At 41.8% G+C, this 27,670-nt stretch overlaps 1 protein-coding gene across 1 annotated transcript in view; it reads right to left on the reverse strand.

Moving 5' to 3' along the window:
* Positions 1–27,670, reverse strand: part of LYPD6 (LY6/PLAUR domain containing 6) — a 127,003-nt gene that overhangs the window by 66,019 nt on the left and 33,314 nt on the right. The gene's annotated exons all lie outside the window — the stretch shown is intronic.

Raw genomic sequence — 27,670 nt, forward strand, 5'->3', positions numbered from 1 at the left:
CAGCATCCTGCTTATATACATGGAATAACACTACTATGAAACCATACGGGGCTTCCCAGGTGGCCAGTGGTAAAGAATCCACTTGCCAGTGCAGGAGATATGGGTTCCATCCTTGGATGGGAAGATCCCCTGGAGGAGGAAATGGCAATCCACTCCAGTATTCTTGCCTGGAGAATCCCATGGACAGAGGAGCCTGGTGGGCTACAGTCCAGGGGGTTGCAAAAGAGTTGGATATGACTGAAAAGACCCTGATGCTGGGAAAGATTGAAGGTGGGAGGAGAAGGGGACGACAGAGGATGAGATGGTTGGGCAGCATCACCAACTCAATGGACATGTGTTTGAGTAAGCTCTAGGAGTTGGTGATGGACAGGGAAGCCTGGTGTACTACAGTCCATGGGGTCACAGAGAGTTGGACATGACTGAGTGACTAAACTGACTGAGCAGGCATGCACTATGCAATCACTGCTTCCCTTTCCCTTGGGGGTTGCGGGGATTGATAATCACTACATGAATCTGTAAGATGCTGAAAGGCTGGAGTATGCCCAGGAGTCACACATTCCACTCTCCTCCTCCTTTCAGTTCAAAGGCCCATGGAGAAATTGTTTTCTACAAACACGATGACTGTGCCTTTCATGCCCACACTTACACATGCACACACCACATCCTGACTGGCCTAGTTGAGCTCTTCCTCTATAAGCTCTACCTGTCCACCACCGCACACACTGCTGTGAACCGAACAGCAGTGAATCATTCATTCAGTGAACAAATATGGTGCCACATTCCAGAGAATGCTTGAAGGTGTTTTCTCCTGCTGAGGATGGGTGAATAAAAATCACTCACTCTAGGATTCTTCTCTGTAAATACAGAGCAACCTAGCATAATGGAAAGCTTTGGCTGTGAAGTCAGATGCATCTGCTCGATGACACTGACTCTGCCACTCAACTCGGGAAAGTGCCTCAATCCTTTCGTCTGTAAAATGGGGATAGTGATGTTCACTATACAGGCTTGTGGTGAATGTTAGAGGAAAAACACATAAGGCAACTCAAGCATTGTCCAATACAGTGTATATGCTCAACAAAGAAAGCTTATTATCGATGAGTATCTCCAAACAAGAGTGCATGTTTAAATCCAATTACACTCACTATATCATGTCACAACCTATTCATCATCTGTAAACTACATCTAACAATATTTCTATTCAATTACTGTCTACTGACTTAATGGACTGTGATGCTTCGTGCTGGACATGAATGATGCACAGTACTTAGAACAGAGTCAGCTATCATAAGAACTCATATCCTGAGATTCAAAACATAAACTAGGAAATGTATCCTGAGGCCTGAGGTCAAGCGGTAGGACCTGCATCACTGAGGGCAGTGGGCTTGGCTGCACCCATTCCAAATAGCAAGGTCCCAAGGAATTTTCCAGAAAAGTAGGCTGTCTCTAAGCAGGACAGAGAGCCACTAAAGCAGCATAAGAATGAGTCAACATGAACATCTGCAATGAAATCGGACCACGGGAAGTGCTGGGTAAGAGAGAAGAGAAACAGTTGACAAGCGGGGCCTCCCTAAGTTTGCGGAACCGGTCAGAAGTAGCCAGCACAGCACATAACTTCACAACTACCATCTGTGTACACATCTCCCCTGAGGACAAGGGTGTCTCCCACCTCCCCAAAGGACAGACAAGAGATAAGTCAACGCATAAATGAAGTAAGACGGTGCTGGGAGGAAGAGATCAGAAAGCAGATTACACAGTAGAGCTGCAAGGCTAAAGATTTTCAAAACTGGCCAGAGCCTCATCCAGATTTTCAACAGAGAGCATTCTGAAAATGACTGAAGGTCCAAAATAGGAGTGAACTACCTGAATGGAATATCTTCTGACAAAGAATTCAAAGCAAAATAATTATTATAATTGGTTGCATTTAGTTAATAAGACGCTGATAATGATTTTCAGAGTGTTTACACATATGTTGTTCACATTTGGGAATAATGCTAGGAGGTTAAATGCTAACGGATCAAGAGCCAGGATGGGCAGGGGGTCTGCTAGCATGACCCCAAGACAGCCACAAGTCAGGGTCTGGAGGAGGGACTAATTGGGAACCTGCAGCTGGTCCTCCTCCATTCTAGGTAGGCTGGCACTGGGAGAGATGAACTTTGCCTTGAACAAAAAACTTTACAGGCCAAAAATAAAGACACCAAACCAAACCCCCATTGTAGTGACAGGTCAAAACCCTTCATCTGGGCGACCTTTGCTGCTATTCAAATGCAGCCATTGTTATGAAAATGTGCCTGGATAGAGTTTGTAAGCCCAGAAGCAGACAGGTACAAGTGTGCCTCCAGGCCATTCATTGACGTAGGAGGCCATTTTGGCTTCTCTGTTTCTAATTTTCATATTTCCTTAATTTGATTCTCAGCCTCTTACTGGGTTATTCTCCCTGAAGTCAGGACTATGCCTAGCTGTGACTTTTGTCCTACAATGTTAACTTTTTCAGGTGTCTTGTTTCTGTAAACCCAGGAAAACATTAGCAAATCAATTCAAAGAGAGAAGGGTCCCTCCCCTTGGACCCCCACCCTATAAAACTGACTCCACCTCTCTCAGGCATATTCAGGATAGGGTGTCTGCTATGAAAGAGCTCCTTGGGAAAAGGATAGGGAGACTTTTATCAGAATGAAAACTAAGGAAAGTGATCAGGGCTTCCCTGAGCTCAGCAGTGGTAAAGAATCCACCTGCCAATGCAGGGGACGTGGGTTCCATCCCTGATCCAGGAAGATCCCACATGCCTCAGAGCAAATAAGCATGTGCACCACAATTATTGAGCTGTGCTCTAGAGCCCAGGAACCACAACTACTGAGGCCATGTCCTGCAACTACTGAAACCCATCCACTCTAGAGCCTGTGCTCCGCAATAAGAGAAGCCACTGCAAAGAGAAGCCCTCACACTGCAACTAGAAAGTAGTTGCACTCATCCCAACTAGAAAAAAGAAGACCCCGCACTGACAGAAATAATTCATAAATAAATAAATAAAATGTTTTAAAAAGTGATCAGTCGAAAATCACAAAGCAACTACAATTTCCTAAGTCTTCAAAAGCCAAAGCTTAGGGTATATTTTACCTCCCAGCCACTCTCCTCTCCCCCTAAAATCATGGTACAGTGGACCTTTACATCCCGCCCTGCAACTTGATTCGACAACATCCACCGTAAAGGGTAACACAGTGTGTAGAACAGTACTAACCCATTCTGTTGGGCAAAGAACTTTCTGAAGCTCTCCCAGTCCTTCAGGAAAGAAGAAAGATAATGTGCCTAGCATTAGGAAGGGTTAAGTTCACCAGACTGTTGAGAATTTTTAATCTTCCTTTTAATGTAAGTCATAGTACCATTAACTTGAATGTTATTGAAAACAGATTTAGTTGAGCAGATCATAAAGTACCAGCACAGAGAAGAAAAAAGGTATTTGACTTCACCGAAGCTAAAACTATAGTCAGCATTGTGCATCCCCAAATGCTGCCTCCATAAATACAGAGGACTGACTGTACTACACCATTTCATACAAGGGAATTAAGCACCCACATATTTTGGTATTCACTGGGGTCCTGGAACCAATTCCCTTGCGAATACAAAGGGACCATTGTATGTGAAGACCAGATTTCAAATGTAACCAATGGTCTTATAAAAAGAAACCCAAACATTCAGGCAGGATCCCATGACTCTCCCTCTCTCCCCCTCTCATCATCATCCCTCTGACTAGCCCACCTCCTAACCTCCTCACACCCACTGTTAAGTTGTGAATATTACAGAGGCATAGCCAATTCTCAGATAGGTTCTCCTGACACATCATTTTTGCATGAGGACTTCACTGTGTGTGAATTTCCTTAGTTCAGGAAAATGGAGCCTAGTATTTCTCAACTTTCTTCTCTTAATTACCCCTAGTCGTAAAGCAAAAAGGCCTACTCAAGGGGGTTTGAGATCCAGCCCAAGGTAGCAAGTAGAAATCTATTTGATGCCTCATGTTTTATTCTCTTGAGTGTCAATTACATTCTACTCCATAATATATGGGCTTCCCAGGTGATGCTAGTGGTAAAAAAAAAAAAAAAACAAAAAAAACCCGCCTGCCAACGCAGGAGATGCCAGAGATCCTGGTTCAACCCCTGGGTCAGGAAGATGCCCTGGAGGAGGGCGTGGTAACCCACTCCAGTATTCTTGCCTGGAGAATCCCTTGGACAGAGGAACCTGGCAGGCTACAGTCCATAGAGTCGCAAAGAGATGGACATGACTGAAGCAACTTAGCACACCATAATAAATGCATCTGTTCTCACATAAAGCAATGGGTTTCCTGAATTTATGTGAAGTGAACAGTTCAGGAAGCTACACCAGGTTAATCCTACAGTTTTGTGATCATGGTACATAATGAGTATCGATTCACGCTATCCTCTATTTCAAAGAAATTCACTCAAGCTTTTAATCCTCTTTGTCTCTATATATTAGCTTTAGAAGAAAATAAGGTGAAAGGTAGTTCAACACATTTAATTATTTAAATAAAACTGAAGCCATCATTTAGGAACATCCAGAAGAAAGAAGGGGTTTTCCTGGTCACTCAGACAGTAAAGAATCTGCCTGCAATGAGGGAGGCCAGGGCTTGACACCTGGGTCAGGAAGATCCCCTAGAGAAGGGAATGGCTACCCACTCAAGAGTATTGCAATTTTATTCTTTTCCTTGTTTTCCTCTCCATCCTTCCTCTATACTGTGATGGAATGTGGTAGATAGAATTTTTTCTACTTTCCCATTGCCTCTTTTGTGGTTAATAGGATCCTGTGCCAAGTGGAAAGCCTATCCCAAGTAGTTTAGAAAATTTTAATTCCCAAAAATCTATAAAAGGGGTGGCATCTGACCCAGACCAAGATAGAATGCATATCCCCATAGCTACAACGATTGGTTCACAAATAGGAATGTGCTCAGTCAAAGCCAACCAGGGAACTCACAGCCAACCAGCACTTTTACCCCAAAGCTCTTTCTCCTATATTGCTAATATATATTAGCCATATATATATATATATATATATATATAGAGAGAGAGAGAGAGAGAGAGAGAGAGAGAGAGAATCCAAACTCCTTAAGGTGCCATCTGCAGTCTAGACCATAGGTCAAGGGTGGCTGATGGATGAGCCTTGGTTCTATGTACTACACACAAAGATGATCCAGAAGATGCGCCAAATCTTGATAAAAACATCTTTCAATTTTCTCAGTTTATCCCAATATTTTTACTCATGGCTCCTTCTCCATTATCTCATCTACCTAGCACCTGTCCTGTTCTCCTTGCTGGGAGTGTCTCATTCTCATTACCTGCCCAGTGGATGTTCATCATTCTATTTCAGCCCAAGCAGGTTCCCCTTGAGAACTCTTCCGCTCTTTCCCCAATGAGTTGCTCACTTCTTCCCCGCTTCCTTAAGGCCACTCTCAGAGCATGCAGTACTGTTGCCTCCACAACCACCAGGAGCTCCTCCAGCCTGTGACCTCTCCTACCTACCTTTGCATCACCAGCATCTGACACAGTGCCTTCCCTGTAGTAAACCTTACGTGAACATTTGTCAAATACATGAAAGAATGAGTCAATAAAATGAACTTACATTGGTTAGCACTATTTGAATAAAGGGCAAGGTGCAAAAGGGAATGCAATTCGATGCCAGTTCGCCTCTTTCTATCGACAACCCAACCAAGGATTGGGTTGATCCCAATTGATTACTCAAAATGATTTGGCCTGAGAGAGAAACAAGGAGGCATAAATTCACAGAATTAGAAGTATTAAAACATTTTCTTCCCTCTCTTACTATCCACATTCAATACCCACATCTGTCTTTGATTCTACTTGTTTCAAAGAAACACTCTGTCCAGATGTTCACATAGAAACTGAGCGTTAACACAAAAATAGAGAGTGTCAAACTAAAGATGTCACTGGCCTTCTGGAAGAGCACCTCAGTGTGGCTAGAGGGGCTGTGTCACTGCCCCACTGGGGATGCTGAGACTTCTCCACTTTTTCTCATCCATTATCAGTCACTTCTTAGCCTTTCCAGAAACACAACATCCTGAGGTTATGATGGGGTTGGAAGCCGGCAGCTATGTCTTCGTAACTGGGAAACGACTGGTAGATAAGCCTTGATTTCGTACACTCCAAGCAAAGGTGATTGGAAAACACTTGGAATCTTGATAAAACACATCTTTCTACGTTCTTAATTTACTTCACTGTTTTTACTCAACAGGTAGCTAACAGGCATGGACTGCATGCAGCCACTTGCTGCTTGGCGGCAGGCTGCCTTACAGAGAGGGGACGTCAGTTTGGGTCTAGCAGGACCCCCCAGTCATTGCTGACCGCAGTGCACCTTAATCCTTTCCCTCCCTTCCCAGAAATTACATGAGTCTTCAGAATTGTTCAAAACCATCTATTTTCTGAGTCACAGCTCTTGCTAAAAGAGAAGGTGTGGTTCTTCCTGCTGGTACCATCCTGCACTAACCACCTCCTTCCTGTCAGCAGGTTGGAATAGGTCTTTAAGCAAGGCCAGTGGTTTCCACCTGGGAAGCAGGCATCCCTGTCTCAACTCTGAGCCTGATGATAAAGGACCTGTTTCTACACTCACTGCCAAAGTCTATGCGTTGCAATCAGGTTTCTCTTGGAGAAGAGTTTCTAGCAGCTGAAGGCAAGAGGATGAGATCAGTGAGAAGCAGAAAATCCAGACCCTCCATGTCAATAAGCATTATTACAATTTAAAGCACAGGGTAGATGAGAAATCTGAAAATCACCTTTACAAAGAGGGGGAAATTCCCAGGCAGCTGTAATGAAAACAAAAATACTCTTAAGTGTGACAGGAAGCAAAACCTCCTACCCTGCCATTACTTTTCTGAAGACCTGCCTTTCCTTATAATTATAACTAAGTTCAGGTTTGTCTTCATTCTTCAAGAAGAGCTACCTTCCCCCACATGCTATTTATCTTTTTACAGAAGATTCAAAAGGTTAAAATAGATGGCTTTGGTTTTAAGGACATTTTCATTTTTGAAAGCATAGGCAATTATAATGGTTAATTACAGGTTTGAGGGAAATTCTTGACCTTTTGCCAAGATATATTCATTGAGCCAGGGGAACAGTGACTTAGGGAACAGTGGCAATGTTCTAGAGCCAAGTGCTGCCTTAATTGTTAAAAATCTGGAAAAGGAGCCCACCCCACCCCACTCTATAAAGCAGATGTTTCTCCTGTTCTCTCTCTCCCCCTCTCCCCTCACACTCTCTGTATATATGTGAACTTTTTTCTAAGTGCCAGAGAAAAATCAACCTTTTCTTCCCACCCTTTCCCATAACTTTTCTGTTCTGGAAAGTATACAAACAAGGCTTGATTTCTCGTTTGGTAATCAGGGGAAAGGAAAATTTCAGTATCTGTAAAGAGCCAGTCTAATTGTTTTCGCTGAATTCACTAATCATTTCAGTTTAAGAAAATAAATCTCCCCAATTGCCTTGCTGAAAAGACCAGTTAAGTCCCTCAGCTCTTAACAAAAAGGTCACTAAGGTAGCCCTATGCAGACATGATGGATATTAGGACTCTGTTGCTAGTTATGCAAAAGACCCAGGACTGGTAAGACTGGCAGGTCGAGTTTGTGCAAATGAAACAAAGCTTATGAATATTCGTCCTCACTTATTCACACACTCTGCCACCTAGAACCTCAGGAGATCACCTTCAGGCAAAAGAGGGGTAAAAGAGAAGGAAAGTGGAGAGAGAGAAATGAGAGGATGGGTCTCCTGAAGCCACAGGAAGGCAGAAGGATTCAGTGCTTGCATTGGACAGAGCCTTATAAGACGGGAGGGAAGCCCCACTGCCTAGTCACAGACATCCATGGTGACACCTCAAGACCGGCTGCTCCCTTTGGGCTGCAATTTCCTCTGTGGGGCCAGCTGCAAGATCAACATTGACACCCAACTGTGGCAAGAACCATGTCATGTGGAATGCTTCCTTGATGGTGTCCCTGACTGGGACCAGCACTGGGCCTTCACACAGGAACAAAGCAGATGGTGGAGATGTCACACCCTGCCAAAGAGGACCTGGAGGAGATAGATCCCTGGCTACTACTTTCTCAATTCTTAGGACAAACACACACAGTCATCTAAAATTTTCTATAGAGGATGCCATTTTGAGTTTTCTATGGTCAAGGGCAAATATCCAAGAGTTTGTGATCAGAAAGAATATTTTGTCTTCAGTTTTGCTTTGTTTTTATTTTTTTATAAGGATTTATTGAATTTTTTATAACATTGCTTCTGTTTTAGGTTTTGATTTTTTGGCCCCAAGGCATGTGGGATTTTAACTCTCCAAAAAGTGAAAAAAAGTCAAGTCGCTCAGTTGTGTCTGACTCTTTGCAACCCCATGAACTGTAGTCCACCAGGCTCCTCTGTCCATGGGGACTCTCCAGGCAAGAATGCTGGAGTGGGTTGCCATTTCCTTCTCCAGGGGATCTTCCCAACCCAGGGAATCAAACCTGGGTCTCCCGTATTGCAGGCCGACTCTATGCACTCTGAGCCACAGGGTCTCCCTTTAACTCTCCAACTAGGGATCAAATCTGTACCCCCCTACATTAGACAGCAAAGTCTTAACCACTGGACTGCCAGGGAAGTCTCTGTCTTCAGTTTATGTCACAATTTTATGTCAACACATAAAATTGGATCTTATATATATTCTGCCAATTGCCTTAGTAAATAAAATATAAACATTGTAAAATCAAGGCACTGTTAAAAAATGAGAACTCCAGCATGGATGCTTAGATTGATTAGTTCACACATTCAGTCAGTCAGCAAATATCCAATGGGCTTCCACTGTGCTGGAAACTGCAGTGGAAATACAAATAGGAATAAGACATGCTCCCTACCCTGAGAAGCTTATAGTGAAGAGGAAATGAGAATTTAATGTGACGTTTGCTCCAACGTGGATTTTTTTTCAGAGTACTATTAGACCTTAAAGAAGATTCAATGATAGTCTATGGGAGTTGGGAAAGGATTCACAAAAGAAGTAGCATTTCATTTGGATCCTTTAAGGATGAATACCTGTTTTATAAGTGGAGAAAGAAGTGTGAGTCATAGTAAGCACATCATAACTGGGAAAATTAGCCTTATTATCGACTGGCCTATGTCACCAGTTTCTAGAAAACCATCAACCCTGTTATCTAAAAGTAAATGCATCAGTGGTTTAAACTGAAAAGTTATATAATTGCACAAAGTAGACTGAGTTCATTATAATTTAACAAATGGATTCCCTTCTGTGGTATTTACACAGTTCATGGAAGGCTTTGACCCATAATAACTGAATAAGAGAAATGTTTCTCTCATTTGAGTTTCCATGTACTGCTTCCTTTGGTCATCTGTTTTGCTCAGGGTCTCTTTAAACTGAACTGACTTTAATCTTGGAACTGTACATGTGGCAACACACATGATCGTCAAACCTCTTTGATGTTAAACTAACAGATGTCGAGTTTAGTTCTGTGGCATTTTGATAAAAGGATTAGGGGAGACCCATGAAAGTAATCACCTTACCTGAAAGACTGAATTTTAACAATAATCAGGGAGGCCAAAGATGTGGCTAAGCTCAGCCTAGTGAGAAATGAGCATATTACAAAATGAGCACACATATTGGATAGTTTTTGACTGACCTATTAAAACTTGAAGCATTATTCAAGGTGAGTCAGCTGGTACAGAAAACACTTAATATTTTCACACAATTAAAAAAAAAACACTTACTGGGCTTAGGGTAAAAAAAAAATTTGGTAGTAGCATAGTAGTGATGGCTGCACAATGCTGTGGATATGATTAATGTTGCTGAATTGTACACTTCAAAATGGTCAATGCTATGTTACATATCTTTATCAAAAGAAAAAATACCCCAAAAAGCACCCATTGGGATCTTTTCTTTATAAACTAGATACTGACATTCAAGATTTTTTATTCTTACCATTTTCCTTGGAGAATATTTTAAAAGATCACCAAAGACACTCTTGCTAACAGACTCTCTTTAACTAAAAGCCTATTGCCTTGTGTCCAGGCAAAACCAGTATGTAAAGTATTAACAAAATAAGAAAACCTAGTTTAGCTGAAAGAATTCTAGAGGAAGTCAGTCCACAAGATTCTTGTAACTGTCTCTTAAATTAACAAAGTAACAGCATTGCAACAGGTGATCAGTTTGAGTATTTGCTACTCTTCTACAGACATTCCAAAATTATTCCAATTCAATATATAGCTTTTATGTATGACTAAAATTTGTGCATAGTTAACTTGTTTTGCCACTAACTAAATCTTATACAAGATGTGAGTCAAGCTGTTGAAAAATTTAGAAACTCTAGTAATTTATCGTATAGTCAGTAACACTGGACTGAGATGCTGACTGACGTCAATGGGAGTTTCACAAGTACAATTTGGTGCTGCAGATCCAGGTCTAAAACAGGGTGAAAAGAAGGTGGAGCAAAAATTCAGAAGGTGGAATATGTTGATGAGTTTGCTTTAAAGAGTCGACACTTTGAGGAGGAGATGGAGATGTCAAAATTGATAAAACTACTTCTTATACAACAGGAAAATAATCAATTCTACCTTAGAAGGTCTAATCATACCTGTGAGAAAAAGAAAGATATTTTACGCTAGTATTACTTAAGCACATGGCACAATTAGCATCATGGGAGATATGACCACAGAGTAAGAAGAAGAATTTCATACTTCCTATTTATAACAATACTTTGCACTTAAAGAAATTATAATTTCCCATGTTAACAAAAGTATTTCTAAAAATGTATTTATGATCTGGAAAGCAACCAGAATTTCCATTAACAAGGCTATATTTTTCCTATTAAGTTAAGTAGATTTCATTCTTAAGTTCTGCAAGTATTTTTCTTACCATTAAACTTGCTATATGGTGGACTTTGGCTGAAGATGATGAAACTCAACCCTTAATAGTGGTAGACAAATATTATTTAATTTAATCTTTTCTCTCTAGGACTATTCAAAGCAGCAAAGCACAGAAGGGTAAATACAGATCCTGTGAAGTACTTTCATGCCTGGAAATCATCACTAATTAACACTAATTTAAAAAAGAGAAGCTTAATAAAGGAAAAGAATACTAGACTGCAGTTCAGGAGACATGGACTTGAGTCTCATACTTTGACTTCAAGCTGTGTGATTTTTGCATACCCCACTCTCTCTCTGCCACTTCCTAGGGTTTCTGGGACCATCAGCATATGAGAAAGTACTCGGTAAATGGAACAGCACTGACAAATGTGTGTTGACCCTGGTAATAAAAACCAGCATCAGAAATTGGTCCACAGTATTAGATCTTAGTTCAATCCTGCTCCTATTCTTCTGGATGACAACGTTATACCTTCTCTTTCTCTTCAAACATCTACCACTCCCTACTCTAGCATCACCCTCTGTTGGTGACCTGGTTTCTCACTTCACTGAGAAATCCAAAGAAATCAGAAAAGAGCCTCCCCATGTTTCATCAACACCTCTACCCACCACCAGAATCTGTGCCAAACCAATACTTAATCTTCTTCCTGGTACAAGGATGAAATGTCCCTGTTCCTAAAATAGGACATCCTCTCCAGTAGATCCTATCTTTTTCCATCTACTCAGCATCAACATTCTGGCAATTTTCCCCTTGAAATCATTGTTTGCTCTCCACCAGATCAGCACTATTGGCAAACTAACCTTCTGCTGTTTTATGTATCTGAAATAACAACAAATAAAAAAACAACAAAATAAAGTCATCTTGACTCCCGTTCCCCCATGAACTACCAACCTAATGTTTTCTTCCTTTTGCAGCAAAAATCTTCAAGAGTCATTTATCCTTGTTTCCAGTTTCTTTCCTTCCATTTTGCTTACAACTCCCTCCAAAGAAGAATTTGCCCCATCATCCCACCAACATAGTTTCCATCAAGGCCACCAGTGACCTCTAGGGTGCTGAATTCAATGTTCAATTTTCAGTTGTCATCTTACTTGACAGTTCCAGCATTTGACAAAGCTCATTACATCTTCCTCATAACCCTTCTTCACTTGGCTGTAAGGACACCTGTTGGTCTTGGTTTTCTTTTTCAGCGGTTGATTTTTCCTTTTCTGTTTCCTCCTCATGTCCCAGACTCAGGATACTGAGTGTCCCAAAGATCAACCATTAAACCTCTCCTCTTTTCTAATATTCTCTTCTCCCTTGGAGATCTCTTACAAGCAACTTTAAATACCATCTACAGGCTCACGCTTGCTTGCTCATGTGTAAGCTCAGTTGTGTCTGATTCTTTGCAACCCTGTGGACTGTAGCTGCTTGTCCATGGAATTTCCCAGGCAAGAATACTGGAGTGGGTTGCCATTTCCTACTCCAGGGGATCTTCCAGACTCAGAGATCGAACCTGCATCTCTTGCATCTCCTTCATTGGCAGGTGGATGCTTTATCACTGAGCCACCCAAGAAGTCCCATGACTTAAAACTAAATATTTTCAGGGCTTCCCTGGTGGCTCAGTGGTAAAGCATTTGCCTGCTAATGCAGGGGGCATGGATTTGATCTCTGGTCCTGGAAGATCCCATATCTTACAGGACAATTAAGCCCATGTGCCACAACTACTGAAGCCTGTGCACCTAGATTCTGTACTCTACAATAAGAGCAGCCACCATGATGAGATGCCTGTCCACCACAACTCACTTGCCACAACTAGACAAAGCTCACATGCAGCAATGAAGACACAGTGCAGCCACAGTAAATAATCTTAAACAAAATATTTTCAGCTCTGATGTCTCCATTGAGCTGCATACTTCTGTATCCAGCTGTCTACTCAACATTTCCTACTAGAGGTCTTATGTACACAGAAACTTAAAAAGTCTAACCTAACATGGAACTACTGATCTGTTTCCAGGTGTCTAGTGTATTCTCAGGGTGCCCAACATCTATTACTGACAACTCCATCTATCCAGCCATTCAGGCCAAAATGTGTGCAAAATCCTTCCCTCCACTCTTGGTCCCACACACACACCTTATGCATCAGCAAATCTTCAGAATATATCCAGATTTTGATCTCTTCTCACCCCTTCCCTGACATTATCACCCCTCATCTGGAATGTAGCAATAGCCTCCTACCTGTCTCCTACCTGTCTCCCTAACTCCACCCTTGGCCTCCACAGTCTCTTCTCAGTAGGTAGTGATTCTTTAAAAGACACCAGTTAGCATCCTCCCTATGCTTAGAAGCCTCCTGGGACTCTTTTCCATCCAGAGTAAACTCCAGGAGTATTACAAAGGCCTTCAAGACTCAATATAATCCAGCCCCCATTACCTTTCTGATCTCATTTCCTACCATACTGATCATTTCACAGCTTGCTATTTCTCAAACTTGCCAACAATCTCCTGACCCGGGGCATTTGCACTTGCTGCTAAAGTGACCACCTAAAACTTCCCTTGTGGCTCAGTGGTTAAGAAGCCTCCTGCCAATGCAGGGGACAGGGGTTTGATCCCTGGTCCAAGAAGATTCCACACCCCACAGGGCAACTAAGCCTGAGTGCCACAACTCCTGAAGCCCTTGTGCTCTTGAGTCCATGCTCTGCAACAAGAGAAGCCAGTGCAAGAGAAGCCCAGGCACTGCAACTAGAGAGTAGTTCCCATTTGCCTCAACTAGAGAAAAGTGCACATGCAGCCCCAGTACAGCCAATAAATAAATAAAAATAAAGTCACCACTTAAAAACAAGAGAACCAAAATGAAACTACAGGACAAGTACTATTATTAAAATTTTCTCAAATAAGCTCCCTTGACTCATCCTATGAATTAGACATGGTCTAATTATGAATTAGGTGAGTTGTTCCCAGGAATGAGTACAACTAGGCATCATCAGCTTAAGAAAGTGCCAGCTTTAGAAAAAAAGAAGAGGCCAACTGTAGATACAAACTGTCTTTCTGGATCCCTAGGGGTCTGGCCCAGGGCCTGGTGCATAGCAACACTCACTGTGTGTGTGATGAGTGAACGCAGAGGCTGAGGGAGACTCCAGGGCAAAAACAACAAAGCCAGTAAAAGCGATGAAAGGAAGGCTGAAAGGACCAGAGGTGCCCTCATATAGTGTCCCTGGCTTTGCTTTTCTACACTCATATTGCTGGGCCTGCGGGAGCCACTGAGCCTTCAGAAGGTAAGAGCCCATGTCTGTGAGAAGTGCTTCTGCCTCCTGCAGCACCCTTACAGTCTGATAGAGCAGCTCCATGCACAGTGTCCACTACAACTCAGAACTTGTTCAACAACTGTGGTTTTCTCTGAGGAGTTGCTATAGTAACATTTTACAGATCAAATCGCCAACATCCATTGGATCAAGAAAAAAGCAAGAAAATTTCAGGAAAACATCTACTTCTGCTTCATTGACTATGCTAAAACCTTTGACTGTGTGGATCACAACAAACTGTAGAAAATTCTTAGAGATGGGAATACCAGACCACCTTACCTCCTGAGAAACCTGTGTGTGGTCAAGAAGCAACCCGGACATGGAACAATGAACTTGTTCAAAGTTGGGAAAGGAGGACGTCAAGGCTGTATATTGTCACCCTGCTTATTTAGCTTCTATGCAGAGTACATCATGTGAAATTCTGGGCTGGAGGAATCACAAGATTGCCAGGAGAAATATCAACAACCTCAGATATGCAGATGATACCACTCTAAGGGCAGAAGGATAAGAGGAACTAAAGAGCCTCTTGATGAAGGTAAAAGAGGAGAGTGAAAAAGCTGACTCAAAACTCAACATTCAAAAAATGAACATCATGCCATCTGGTCCCATTACTTCATGGCAAATAGATAGGGAAACAATGGAAACAGTGGCAGATTTTATTTTCTTGGGCCCTAAAATCATTGTAGACAGTGACTGCAGCCATGAAATTAAAAGACATTTGCTCCTTGGAAGAAAAGCTATGACAAACCTAGAAAGTGTATTATAAAGCAGAGACATCACTTTGCCAACAAAGGTCTGTATAACCAAAGCTATGGTTTTTCCAGTAGTCCTGTGCAGATGTGAGAGTTGGACCATAAAGAAGGCCGAGAACTGAAGAATTGATGCTTTCGAACTGTGGTGTTGGGGAAGACGGTTGAGAATCCCTTGGACAGAAAGGAGATCAAGTCAGTCAATCTTAAAGGAAATCAACCCTGACTATTCCTTGGAAGGACTGATGCTAGAGCTGAAGCGCCAATACTTGGACCACCTGATATGAAGGGCAGACTCACTGGAAAATACCTTGATGCTGGGCAAGATTGAGGGCAGGAGGAGAAGGGGCGACAGAGAATGAGATGGTTAGATAGCATCACTGATTCAATGGACATGAGTTTGAGCAAACACCGGGAGACAGGGGACAGGGAAGCCTGGCATGCTGCAGTCCACAGGGTCTCAAGAGTTGGACACGACTTAGCGACTGAACAACAATAACAACATTTTACAGATGGCAGTTCAGGTTCATCTGACTCAAGCCATGGTCCTTTAAACGTTCTCCCATGGGTTTTCCAAATTAGAAGGGGCTGATCTGCTAAGCAGGTCAGGAAGCAACAGTTAGAACCGGACATGGAACAACAGACTGGTTCCAAATAGGAAAAGGAATACGTCAAGGCTGTATGTTGTCACCCTGCTTATTTAACTTATATGCAGAGTACATCATGAGAAACGCTGGGCTGGAAGAAGCACAAGCTGGAATCAAGATTGCCAGGAGAAATATCAATAACCTCAGATATGCAGATGACACCATCCTTATGGCAGAAAGTGAAGAGGAACTAAAAAGCCTCTTGATGAAAGTGAAAGAGGAGAGTGAAAAAGTTGGCTTAAAGCTTAACATTCAGAAAACTAAGATCTTGGAATCTGGTCCCATCACCTCATGGGAAATAGATGGGGAGACAGTGGAAACAGTGTCAGACTTTACTTTTTGGGGCTCCAAAATCACTGCAGATGGTGATTGCAGCCATGAAATTAAAAGACGCTTACTCCTTGGAAGGAAAGTTATGACCAACCTAGATAGCATATTAAAAAGCAGAGACATTACTTTGCCAACAAAGGTCTGTCTGGTCAAGGCTATGGTTTTTCCAATGGTCATGTATGGATGTGAGAGTTGAACTGTGAAGAAAGCTGAGCACCGAAAAATTGATGCTTTTGAACTGTGGTGTTGGAGAAGACTCTTGAGAGTCCCTTGGACTGCAAGGAGATCCAACCAGTCCATCCTAAAGGAGATCAGTCCTGGATGTTCATTGGAAAGACTGATGCTGAAGCTGAAACTCTAGTACCTTGGCCACCTCATGCGAAGAGTTGACTCATTGGAAAAGACCCTGATGCTGGGAGGGATTGGGGGCAGGAGGAGGAGGGGACGACAGAGGATGAGACGGATGGATGGCATCACCGACTCGATGGGCATGAGTTTGAGTAAACTCTGGAAGTTGGTGATGGACAGGGAGGCCTGGCGTGCTGCAATTCATCGGGTCACAAAGAGTCAGACATGACTGAGCGACTGAACTGAACTGAACTGAACTGATCTGCTAAGCGGAAGAGTCCAGAGGCAATGAAGGAAAAAGTACTGGGGTTGGTGTGGGGTGGGTGATGGCCCACAATCTCTATTTATATTAATAATATTCAGATGAAATTCGGGACCTACAAAGAGATGCATAATGTGACTGAGCAGCCAGGAAGCTCTTCAATATTACCAAGTTAGAGAGAGCTGTTTCTTTGGTACAGGTTTTGGATTGCAAATCTGTAGAGTTTATCTGTAGGGCTGTTTTCCCAAGGCCTCCACAACAAAGCCAGGGCAAACGACACACCCCAGGCAGACACTGCAACCTCAGCTTCTGTTGTTTCAGCCTGGGGCATTTTCCATGCCAGCAGGCAGCCCCTTTTCTGTTTTTGCAGTTCCATCCTGGGCCATGTTTGTTTAGGTGTGTTCACCATCTCCAGTTCAGCTGCCTCCTCTCAGGCGACAATAACACTTGGCGTATGTACTAACAAAATGCTGCAATTGTAATTTTGCAGCGGTAGCGTTTGGAGAACCAGATGCCCAATTCTGTATGCTTTGCATATTTATGGCTTTGTTCTCATTAGTAATATCCTGCATAACTCTCTTACATCTTAGCCCTAGGGCTTCTCTACACCCAGCCACATTCTCTTGTTAGAGTCCCCCCACCCCCACCTGTTAAAGCCATTCCTCACCTCTCTACAATAATAGCAATAATAACAGCACCAATAATAATAACAAAATGATATCTTCCTGGCACTTGGGAAGGACTTTTTAAAGTCTAGTGGCTCAGATGGCAAAGAATCTGCCTGCAATACAAGAGACCGGGGTTCGACCCCTGGGTCAGGAAGAGCCCCTGGAGAAGGGGATATCTACCCACTCCAGTATTATTGCCTGCAGAATTCCATGAACAGAGGAGTCTGGCAGGTTACAGTCCATGGGGTCACAGCAAGTCAGACATGACTGAGCGACTAACACTCTCAATACTTTAAAAGTCTATCAGTTGTAGCAGATGGTCAGCAAGAAAGTATGGTGGAGAGGAGAAAAATATTAATAAGAGTATACCAAGATCATGGCATCTGGTCCCATCACTTCATGGTAAATAGATGGGTAAAAAGTGGAAACGGTTACAGATTTTATCTTCTTGGGCTCCAAAATCACTGCGGATGGTGACTGCAGCCATGAAATTAAAAGACCCCTGCTCCTTGGAATAAAAGCTATGACGAACCTAGACAGTGTATTAAAAAGCAGAGACATTACTTTGCCAACAAAGGTCCATATAGTCAAAGCCATGGTTTTTCCAGCAGTCATGTACAGATATGAAAGTTGGACCGTAAAGAAGGTTGAGTGCCAAAGAATTGATGCTTTCAAACTGTGGTGCTAGAGAATATGCTTGAGAGTCCCTTGGACAGCAAGGAGATCAAACCAGTCAATCCTAAAGGAAATCAACCCTGAATATTCATTAGAAGGACGGAAGCTGAAGTTCCAATACTTCGGCCACCTGATGGGAAGAGCCAACTCATTGGAAAAGACGCTGTTTCTGGGAAAGATTGAGGGCTGGAGTAGATGGGGGTGACAGAGGGTGAGATGGTTGGATGGCATCACTGATTCAATGGACATCAGTTTGAGCAAATTCTGGGAGACAGTGAAGGACAGGGAAGTCTGATATGCTGTAGTCCATCAGGTCTCAAAGAGTTGGGACATGACTTAGAGACTGAACAATAACAAAATACCAAGAGCAAACAGCAGGAGACCTTTGCTTTCCTGATTCTGAGTAGAAAAGCTATGTTCTAAATCTTGTTTGAGACTGTTGGAACCCCATGGGCATAGAACACACATAAATTTTCTGGGTTTTATTTTCATCATGCCAAGACAGAGAATATGTCACATTTTTAACATATCAAAATCCAGTAGGCATCATTCTCATCATCAACTAGCTTCAGAGGAAAGGAAACCTCTCACTCAAGTTTCTCCCCTTTCACACCCACAGTTACCTCGAACAGCTCCATGACTCAGCCTCACCAAGTCTCAGAACAATTTAATTGGATACCACCTGTATGTCAAAATATCACAGTGCCATATATGTCAGTACTTAGTTACAAGGTTCTCTCACACTAATAAAAAACCTTCAGGATATCTAGACAAGTCCTGTTTTGGCCAGCTCTGAAATAAATCCACACATCCCTACTTCATCCAAGAAAGGTGTGCATTCTAATCTAAAATAAACACTGCAGTCTGTGAACCAGCTCTTCAGATGAGTTATAGACACCCCCCCAAGTCTCTCTAGATCCCTAGATGACTGAAATTTACCCAGACCAAGCTGGACATCCAACATCCCCTGAAATTCTGCCAAGTTCCAGAACTAATGAAGCTCTTCACTACTTTCTTCCTTGGTCATCCCAGCACATGTAAAAGAGAAAAACCAAATATACATCATTTTTACATAATTATATGGCATATCATGATATTATATAATAATTTTTTCTTTAGTCAATATAATCAATTTTATTCATAAAAAAATAAACAGAAAGTTTTCCAACCCACACAGAAGGGTAGGAGGAGGCAGGTGTCTGTCCATCCAGCCCAGCCCACAGTGGTTTCGGCAGCAATAAGGGGTATGGAGGGGAGGGGCTGTGCTTAGTCGCTAAGTTGTGCCTGACTCTTTGTGGCCCTGTGGACTGTTGCCCACCAGGCTCCTCTGTCTGTGGGGATTCTCCAGGCAAGAATAGTGGAGTGGGTTGCCATGCCCTCCTCCAGGGGATCTTCCCAAACCAGGGATCGAACTCATGTCTCCCACATTGCAGGTGGATTCTTTACCATCTGAGCCACCAGGGAAGCCCATGGAGGGAGTAATTTGGACCCCAAATTAAAAACAGTATATGTGTGTGTGTGGAAAGGAGATGTGTGTAAAAACTGTGAGGACTAGAGGGAGAAAGACAGACAGACATACATATATATGTACATATACATATATATACATAACCTATATATATAATATTTTACAAATATGAATATGCTATAAAATCAAATTTCATCCTAAAATATAAACTACCTATAGAAAAAGTCTAATATGTGCCACCTTGCCATTAAATAGGATGTCAAGGCTCTCCCCCTTGACATAACTATATAAGGACCTCACTATAGTTGTGACCTTGTAGTTCTCAGCAGAACCTCCTAAGTGGAATAAAAATATGAATTAAATACATATCATTTCCCTTAAGAGCCTGAGACTCAGAAAGAAAGCAAGAAAAAGGAGATTGTCAGGGGCGGGTTTTCTATTCAGAGTAATATTATTCAATATATCCCTTGGGAAGCCATTACTTTCTGGGCTCTCAGTCACACTCAAATCCTTGCCTTCATTCTCAGAACTTCAGAACACCTAGGTCCGAGGCCTGTGTCACCACAACCCTCCAGGATGTAAGAGTTATACTTCTTCTCTGTGCTTTTCAAAGTTATTAACTGAAGCATCATATTCACAAAATACTTCCTACATGGAAGACCTGGCACAATTTTGAGACATTTATTGTTCATTTTTGTTTTTGGCCTCATAGGTGAATTCTACAAAACATTTAGAGATGAGTTAATGCCTACCTTTCTAAAACTCTTTCAAAAAATTACAGAGGAAAGGACACTTCCAAACTCATTCTACCATCACCCTGATACCAAAACCAAACAAAGACAACACACAAAAAAGAAAATTACAGGCCAATATCACTGATGAACATAGATGCAAAAGTCCTCAACAAAATTCTAGCAAGTAGAATTAAAAAACACATTAAAAAGATCATATATATATATAAAAAAATCATATACCATGATCAAGTCAGATTTATCCCAGGGATGCAAGGATTCTTCAATATACATGAATCAATAAGATACATGATATTAACAAATTGAAAGATAAAAATCATATGACAATCTCAATAGATGCAGAAAAAGCCTTTGATAAAATTCAGCACCCATTTATGATTAAAAACTCTTCAAAAAAATGGGCATAGAAGGACCTACCTCAATATAGTAAATACCACATATGATAAACCCACAGCAAACATTATTCTCAATGGTGAAAAACTGAAAGCATTCCCTCTAAGATCAAGAACAAGACAAGGGTGCCCATACTACCACTATTATTCAACATAGTTCTGGAAGTCCTAGCTATGGGAATCAGAGAAGAAAAAGAAACAAAAGGAATCCAGATCAGAAAAGAAGTAAAACTCTCACTGTTTGCAGATACATGATACTATACATAAAAAATCCTAAAGATACTATCAGAAAATTACTAGAGCTAATCAGTGAATTTAGCAAAGTCGCAGGATACAAAGATCAATACACAGAAATCACTTGCATTCCTATATACTATCAGTGAAAAATCAGAAAGAGAAATTAAGGAGTCAATCCCATTCACCATTGCAACAAAAAGAATAAAATATCTAGGAATAAACCTACCTAAGGAGACAAAAGAACTGTATACAGAAAACTATAAGACACTAATGAAAGAAATGAAAGATGACATAAACAGGTGGAGAGATATTCCATGTTCCTGGGTTGGAAGAATCAATATTGTCAAAATGACTATACTACCAAAAGCAATCTACAGATTCAATGAGGTCCCTATCAAATTACCAATGGCATTTTTCACAGAACTAGAACAAAAAATTTCACAATTCATATGGAAACACAAAAGATCCCGAATAACCAAAGCAATCTTGATAAAGAAGAATATAGTCAAACTCCCTGACTTCAGACTATACTATAAAGCTACAGTCATCAAGACAGTATGGTACTGGCACAAAAACAGAAATACAGACCAATGAAGATAGAAAACCCAGAGATAAACCCATGCACCTATGGGTAACTTATTTTTGACAAAGGAGGCATACAGTGGGGCAAGACAGTTTCTTCAATAAGTGGTGCTGGGAAAACTAGACAGCTATGTGTATTTTTTTTCTTTTTTCTAAGCTTATATATCTAAGCCAAAATAGTATGTTTTGACTTCTGAAATAATGTAGCATGAGTCCTAACTGTCCTGGTTTCTTTCCTTTATCAGGACTTTCAAAATTGGTTTAAGAAAAGATGCTGGTCATTTTAGCCTAGTAGGATACTTAGCCCCAATATTAGCTGGAGAAATTCTAAAAGTCCCAAGAAAGTTCACTCAAGACTGTCCTTAAAAGCAACATGATTCAGATATCATAGCATTCATTTCTGTGTGTGGGCCAGGAATGGACCGTGCAGATAATCTCTTCAAAAATCCTACTGAGTAAATATATGGACTCCCAAATAATGTCCCACAGCATACTCTAAATTCAATTTTTTTACTAAAACAACTAAGAAAGTGGGACCATAATTAATCCCTTTACATTGTGCTCTAGAATTAAACTTTAAATGTTGTTACACAATTGTTGTTTAGTCACTAAGTCGTGTCCAACTCTTTTTGAGTCATGTGCAACTCAATGGACTGTAGCCCACCAGGCTCCTCTGTCCATGGGATTTCCCAGGCAAGAATACTGAAGTGGGTTGCCTTTTCCTTCCTCCAGGGAATCTTCCTGGCCCAGGGATTGAACCCTCATCCCCTGCATTGGCAGGCAGATTCTTTACCACTGAACCACCAGTTGAGAACATATCAGGGGCTTTTTGGAATTCCCATCATCTTTGGTTTTAAATGTTATATAAAGGATGGATATTTTGAATATGCAGCTAATGCAATAGAAGTCCTGCAGGAAAAAAAAAAAAAAATCTGTCTTTATGGTGGCTTCTGCTACTACCTATCCATGTAAGCCATTTTTGCTGACGTGACCATGGCCTCCATGCTGCCAAGTCCACCTGAGGATGTCAATTCTCCACTTAGCTGACTTTTGACAGCATCCTCCACAGCTGCCCACTCCCTGCTTCTAAGAGCAGTCTTCCCTTGCTCGAGGGAGGACCGCAACCTCCTTGCTGTCCTTACACCTCTTGTGCACTTCTTTTCAAATTCGTTTTTTACTCCTCCCACACCTGACCTCCCTATGCAGGAACTCCCCAGGGCAGTCTTGCAATCTCTTTTCTTTCAACTCTGTGCATTCACCCAAAGTGATCTCATGCATTCCCATTGCTTTAAATACCACACCAGCAATTCACAAATTTATAACTTCAGCCTAGACCTATTTACTGGCTCCAGACTCATTTACTTAATTACCTATTTGTCATCTCTAAGGCTGGCTCACAAGCATCTCAAACTTAACCTGCCTTCAGCTGAATCCTTGATCTCTAGGCAATGGCCCCTCCCTCCATACTACCTTTCTGGACTCTTGGGGGTCATCCTCAACACCTCCAGCTCCTGCACCCCACCCATCACCCCATCCCTTTCTCTCCCCACCACCATTTAATCAAATGCCCAATATCTCTTGCTGGACCACTGCACTAACCTCCTAAGCCCTTGTTGCTGCTTTCACCCCATCTCTTTTCCAGCAACAATCAAAGAGAGCTCTTTAAAGTACAAATTTTAAACATGATCTTAAAACCTTCCAAAGGCTTGCTCTGAGAGTGGTTAACAAAGTCTATGAGCTTGGAGAATGATGGCATAAACTCTTAGATGAGAACTGTTTTTTTTTATTTTTCACTGATGTATAGCTTCATGAATTTGTATATATGTATGTCCCCATGTAACTCCCACCCAGAGCAAGATATAGAACTTTTCTTATTCTCCAGAAAGCTCATCTTCTGCCCTGTCCCCACTCTTTCCACAGGTAATCACTTTTCAGGCCTTTATTACAGTGGATTGATTCATTCTGCTTGTTCTTGAACACCATACAAATTGACTTATAGAGATGATTTTTTTCCTAAACTATATCAAACTCTTCAAATGCTCCTGTACGTTAATGATTAGACCAGCTTTAAGACAGTAACATCCTGGAGTCACCTAAGTCAGGTATTCAGCTCCAGAGTCTCAAGTCCCTACAAGAGCTTGCTAATTAACAAGTGAGAATGAAATCCACACAGCATTCCAGATTAAGCTGTCCCCATGAACTGTCCCTAGGTATTTAAGACAACACAGGGATTAACATTTCTACTCATGGGCTTTGAGCCAATCTGATAACTAATCTGCTAGGCAGATTCACTCAGGGTACTCTTTGGATCCAAACATAGACTTCAGCCTGACAGAAGTGTGACAGTATGAGTGTGGTGTACAGTTACAGTCTTACTAGTGGAGTGGGACTTTATCAGGCTTAAGGTCTTACCAGGTGAGTTGTGTTACAAGTATTAGGAATTAACAAGGATGAGCTGTGGTGGGGCAGCTTAAATCTGGATAAAGCCTCACCGGCACCCATTCACCATTATAACTTTACCCTGGAGAAAGGTTACTAAACCTATTTTTAAGGCACACTCCCTGATTTGTCCACTGTCCAGAATAAGGGCCAATTCCAATAAAGAGCCCAGGGAAGTCAACCCCCTGGGATGTCAGCCTCTCCTGAGACCTGAAGTCGAAAGAGACACCTCCCCAGGGTTTGGAATTTCTAAAGCCTTTTTGCATGGGAAGCAGAGTCCTTGGGGCTTGTTTTTGCTCCCTCAATGGCCCAATACCATTCCCCAGGATCAAGAAGAGAAATCCCAAACCTAAATTAGGATTGACTGGGAGTATGTTGAAGCTTTACTGAAGTCTGGAAGGATTGACAAAATAAGTCTTACCAAGCATCTCAGTTACTAGAATCTTGCACTCTGCACCCTTTGGCATCTCAGCTAAACATGTGTGAAGCATATATGCTAATGAGGCTTGCTGATGCTGGCTAAGTGGCAGTCATGGTTTTGTTGGAATGATTCCTGACACAAAAGGCACTCAAAAAATGTTGGTGACTGATACAATGGAGGAATTACCATCGACCATAGTTTTGCTTCCTAAACTTGAAAGAAAACTTGCTTACTCTTTAGTGTGAAGTGTTGGGAGGGTAGGAGGATAATAAAGTCTTGTGGATAAAATCATCACCCCATCCTCCTCTGATGAACTAAACTAGAACACTCCTATAGGAAAAGAAACCTATTTCTTCAGACTATCTAATAGCAAATAAGTCTACTTTCTCTTCCTTTCTCTACATAAATGTCCCTTGAACCACTGTGCTGGTAAACTTCATTTAGCCTGGCTTAAGATGCATGGAGGGCTTCCCAGATGGCTTAGTGGTAAAGAATCCACCTGCCAATGAAGGAGCTGCAGGTTCGATCCTTGGGTCAAGAAGATCCCCTAGAGAAGGAAATGGCAACGCACTCCAGTATTCCTGCCTGGGAAATCCCAAGGACAGGGGAGCCTGGTGGGCTACAGTCTATAGGGTTAAAAAGACACAACTGAGCAACTGAGCACATACACATGCAAAATGCATGGAAAAATCTTCCAGATCCTCTGGTAAATGAAGCCATGGGTAGAAGAGAAAGCCCTAGGCAGGGCCAGACATTCTCACCTATGTTCTTCAGCAGTGATTGCTGTGTAAATTGAGAGTAAACCCATGTGAGCCAGGATCCCAACTCCATTCTTGTCCTCTCTGACGTGAATTCTGTGAAGAAGACTGCTGATCTTGATAGCTAAAATTGCTATTGTTGATATCATTCTTAAGATATAAACTGAGGTTGCTTCTCCAGGGCAAGATGAGCCCACCTGGCCAGAGAATCATAAGCCAGAAATATCCTGATTCCAAAGATGCAATTAAGAACTGTGACAGAAATGTCACAAGATGTGATTAACCCGTTTCTTTGTTCTTCCCTTTTAAAATATCCCTAACTCCATGACCAAGGTGGAGTGGTTCTGTGGCTGGTCTCCCTCTCCTTTGCTGGGCGCCCTGCAAAAGAATCCTCAGTTCAGTTCAGTTGCTCAGTCGTGCCCAACGCTTTGCGATCCCATGAACTGCAGCACACCAGGCTTCCCTGTCCATCACCAACTCCCGGAGCACACTCAAACTAATGCCGATTGAGTCAGTGATGCCACCCAACCATCTCATCCTCTGTGGTCTGCTTCTTTTCCCACCTTCAATCTTTCCCAGCATCAGGGTCTTTTCAAATGAGTCAGCTCGTCACATCAGGTGGCCAAAGTATTGGAGTTTCAGCTTCAGCATCAGTCCTTCCAATGAATATTAAGGGCTGATTTCCTTTAGAATGGACTGGTTGGATGTCCTTGCTATCCCAGGGACTCTCAAGAGTCTTCTCCAACACCACAGTTCAAAAGCATCAATTCTTCAGCACTCATCTTTGTTTCTAGTTCAACTCTCAGGTCCAAACATGACTACTGGAAAAACCATAGCTTTGACAAGATAGATGGACCTTTGTTGGCAAAGTAATGTCTCTGCTTTTTAATATGCTATCTAGGTTGGTCATAACTTTCCTTCCAAGGAGTAAGCGTCTTTTAAGTTCATGGCTGCAGTGACCATCTTCTGTGATTTTGGAGCCGAAGAAAATAAAGTCTCTCACTGTTTCCACTGTTTCCCCATCTATTTGCCATGAAGTGACAGGACCAGTTGCTATGATCTTAGATTTCTGAATGCTGAGTTTTAAGCCAACTTTTTCACTCTCTTCTTTCACTTTCATCAAGAAACTCTTTAGTTCTTCGCTTTCTGCCATAAGGGTGGTGTCATCTACGTATCGGAGGTTATTGATAATTCTCCCGGAAATCTTGATTCCAATGTGTGCTTCATCGAGTCCAGCATTTCTCATGATGTACTCTGCATATAAGTTAAATAAGCAGGGTGACAATATACAGCCTTGATGTAATCCTTTCCCGATTTGGAACAAGTCTGTTGTTCCATGTTCAGTTCTAACTGTTGCTTCTTTACCTGCATACAGATTTCTCAGGAAGCAGGTCAGGTGGTCTGCTATTCCCATCTCTTGAAGAATTTTCCACAGTTTGCTGTGATCCACACAGTCAAGGCTTTGGCATTGTCAATAATGCAGAAGTAGATGTTTTTCTGGAACTCTCTTGCTTTTTCAATAATCCAGCAGATGTTGGCAATTTGATCTCTGGTTCCTCTGCCTTTTCTAAATCCAGCTTGAACATCTGGAAGTTCACGGGTCACATACTGTTGAAGCCTGGCTTGGAGAATTTTGAGCATTACTTTACTAGCGTGTGAGATGAGTGCAATTGTGCAGTAGTTTGAACATTCCTTGGCATGGCCTTTCTTTGGGATTAGAATGAAAACTGACCTTTTCCAGTCCTGTGCCAATGCTGAGTTTTCCAGATTTGCTGGCATATTGAGTGCAGCACTTACACAGAATCATCTTACAGGATTTGAAATAGCTCAGCTGGAATTCCATCACCTCTACTAGCTTTGTTTGTAGTGATGCTTCCAAAGGCCCACTTGACTTCACACTCCAGGATGTCTGGTTCTAGGTGAGTGACCACACCATCGTGATTATCTGGGTGGTGAAGATTTTTTTGTATAGTTCTTCTGTGTATTCTTGCCACCTCTTCTTAATAGCTTCTGCTTCTGTTAGGTCCATACCATTTCTGTCCTTTATTGTGCCCATCTTTGCATGAAATGTTCCCTTGGTATCTCTAATTTTCTTGAAGAGATCTCTAATCTTTCCCATTCTATAATTTTCTTCTATTTCTTTGCAATGATCACTGAGGAAGCCTTTCTTATCTCTCCTTGCTATTCTTTGGAACTCTGCATTCAAATGGGTATATCTTTCCTTTTCTCCTTTGCCCTTAGCTTTGCTTTTTTTCTCAGCTATTTGTAAGGCCTCCTCAGACATCCATTTTGCCTTTTTGCATTTCTTTTTCTTAGGGATGATATCGATCACTGCCTCTTGTACAATGTCATGAACCTCCGTCCAGAGTTCTTCAGGGATTCTGTCTATCAGATCTAACCCCTTGAATCTATTTGTCACTTCCTTTGGATAGTCATAAGGAATTTGATTTATGTCATATCTGAATGGTCTAGTGGTTTTCCCTACTTTCTTCAATATAAATCTGAATTTTGCAATAAGGAGTTCATGATCCGAGCTACAGTCAGCTCCCAGTTTTGTTTTTGCTGACTGTATAGAGCTTCTCCATCTTTGGCTACAAAGAATATAATCAATCTGATTTCAGTATTGACCATCTGGTGATGTCCATGTGTAGAGTCTTCTCTTGTGTTTTTGGAAGAGGATGTTTGCTATGACCAGTGTGTTCTCTTGGCAAAACTCTGTTAGCCTTTGCCCTGCTTTATTCTGTACTCCCAGG

The sequence above is a fragment of the Cervus elaphus genome, chromosome 33 (genome assembly GCF_910594005.1).
Source record: "Cervus elaphus chromosome 33, mCerEla1.1, whole genome shotgun sequence".
Lineage (NCBI taxonomy): Eukaryota > Metazoa > Chordata > Mammalia > Artiodactyla > Cervidae > Cervus > Cervus elaphus.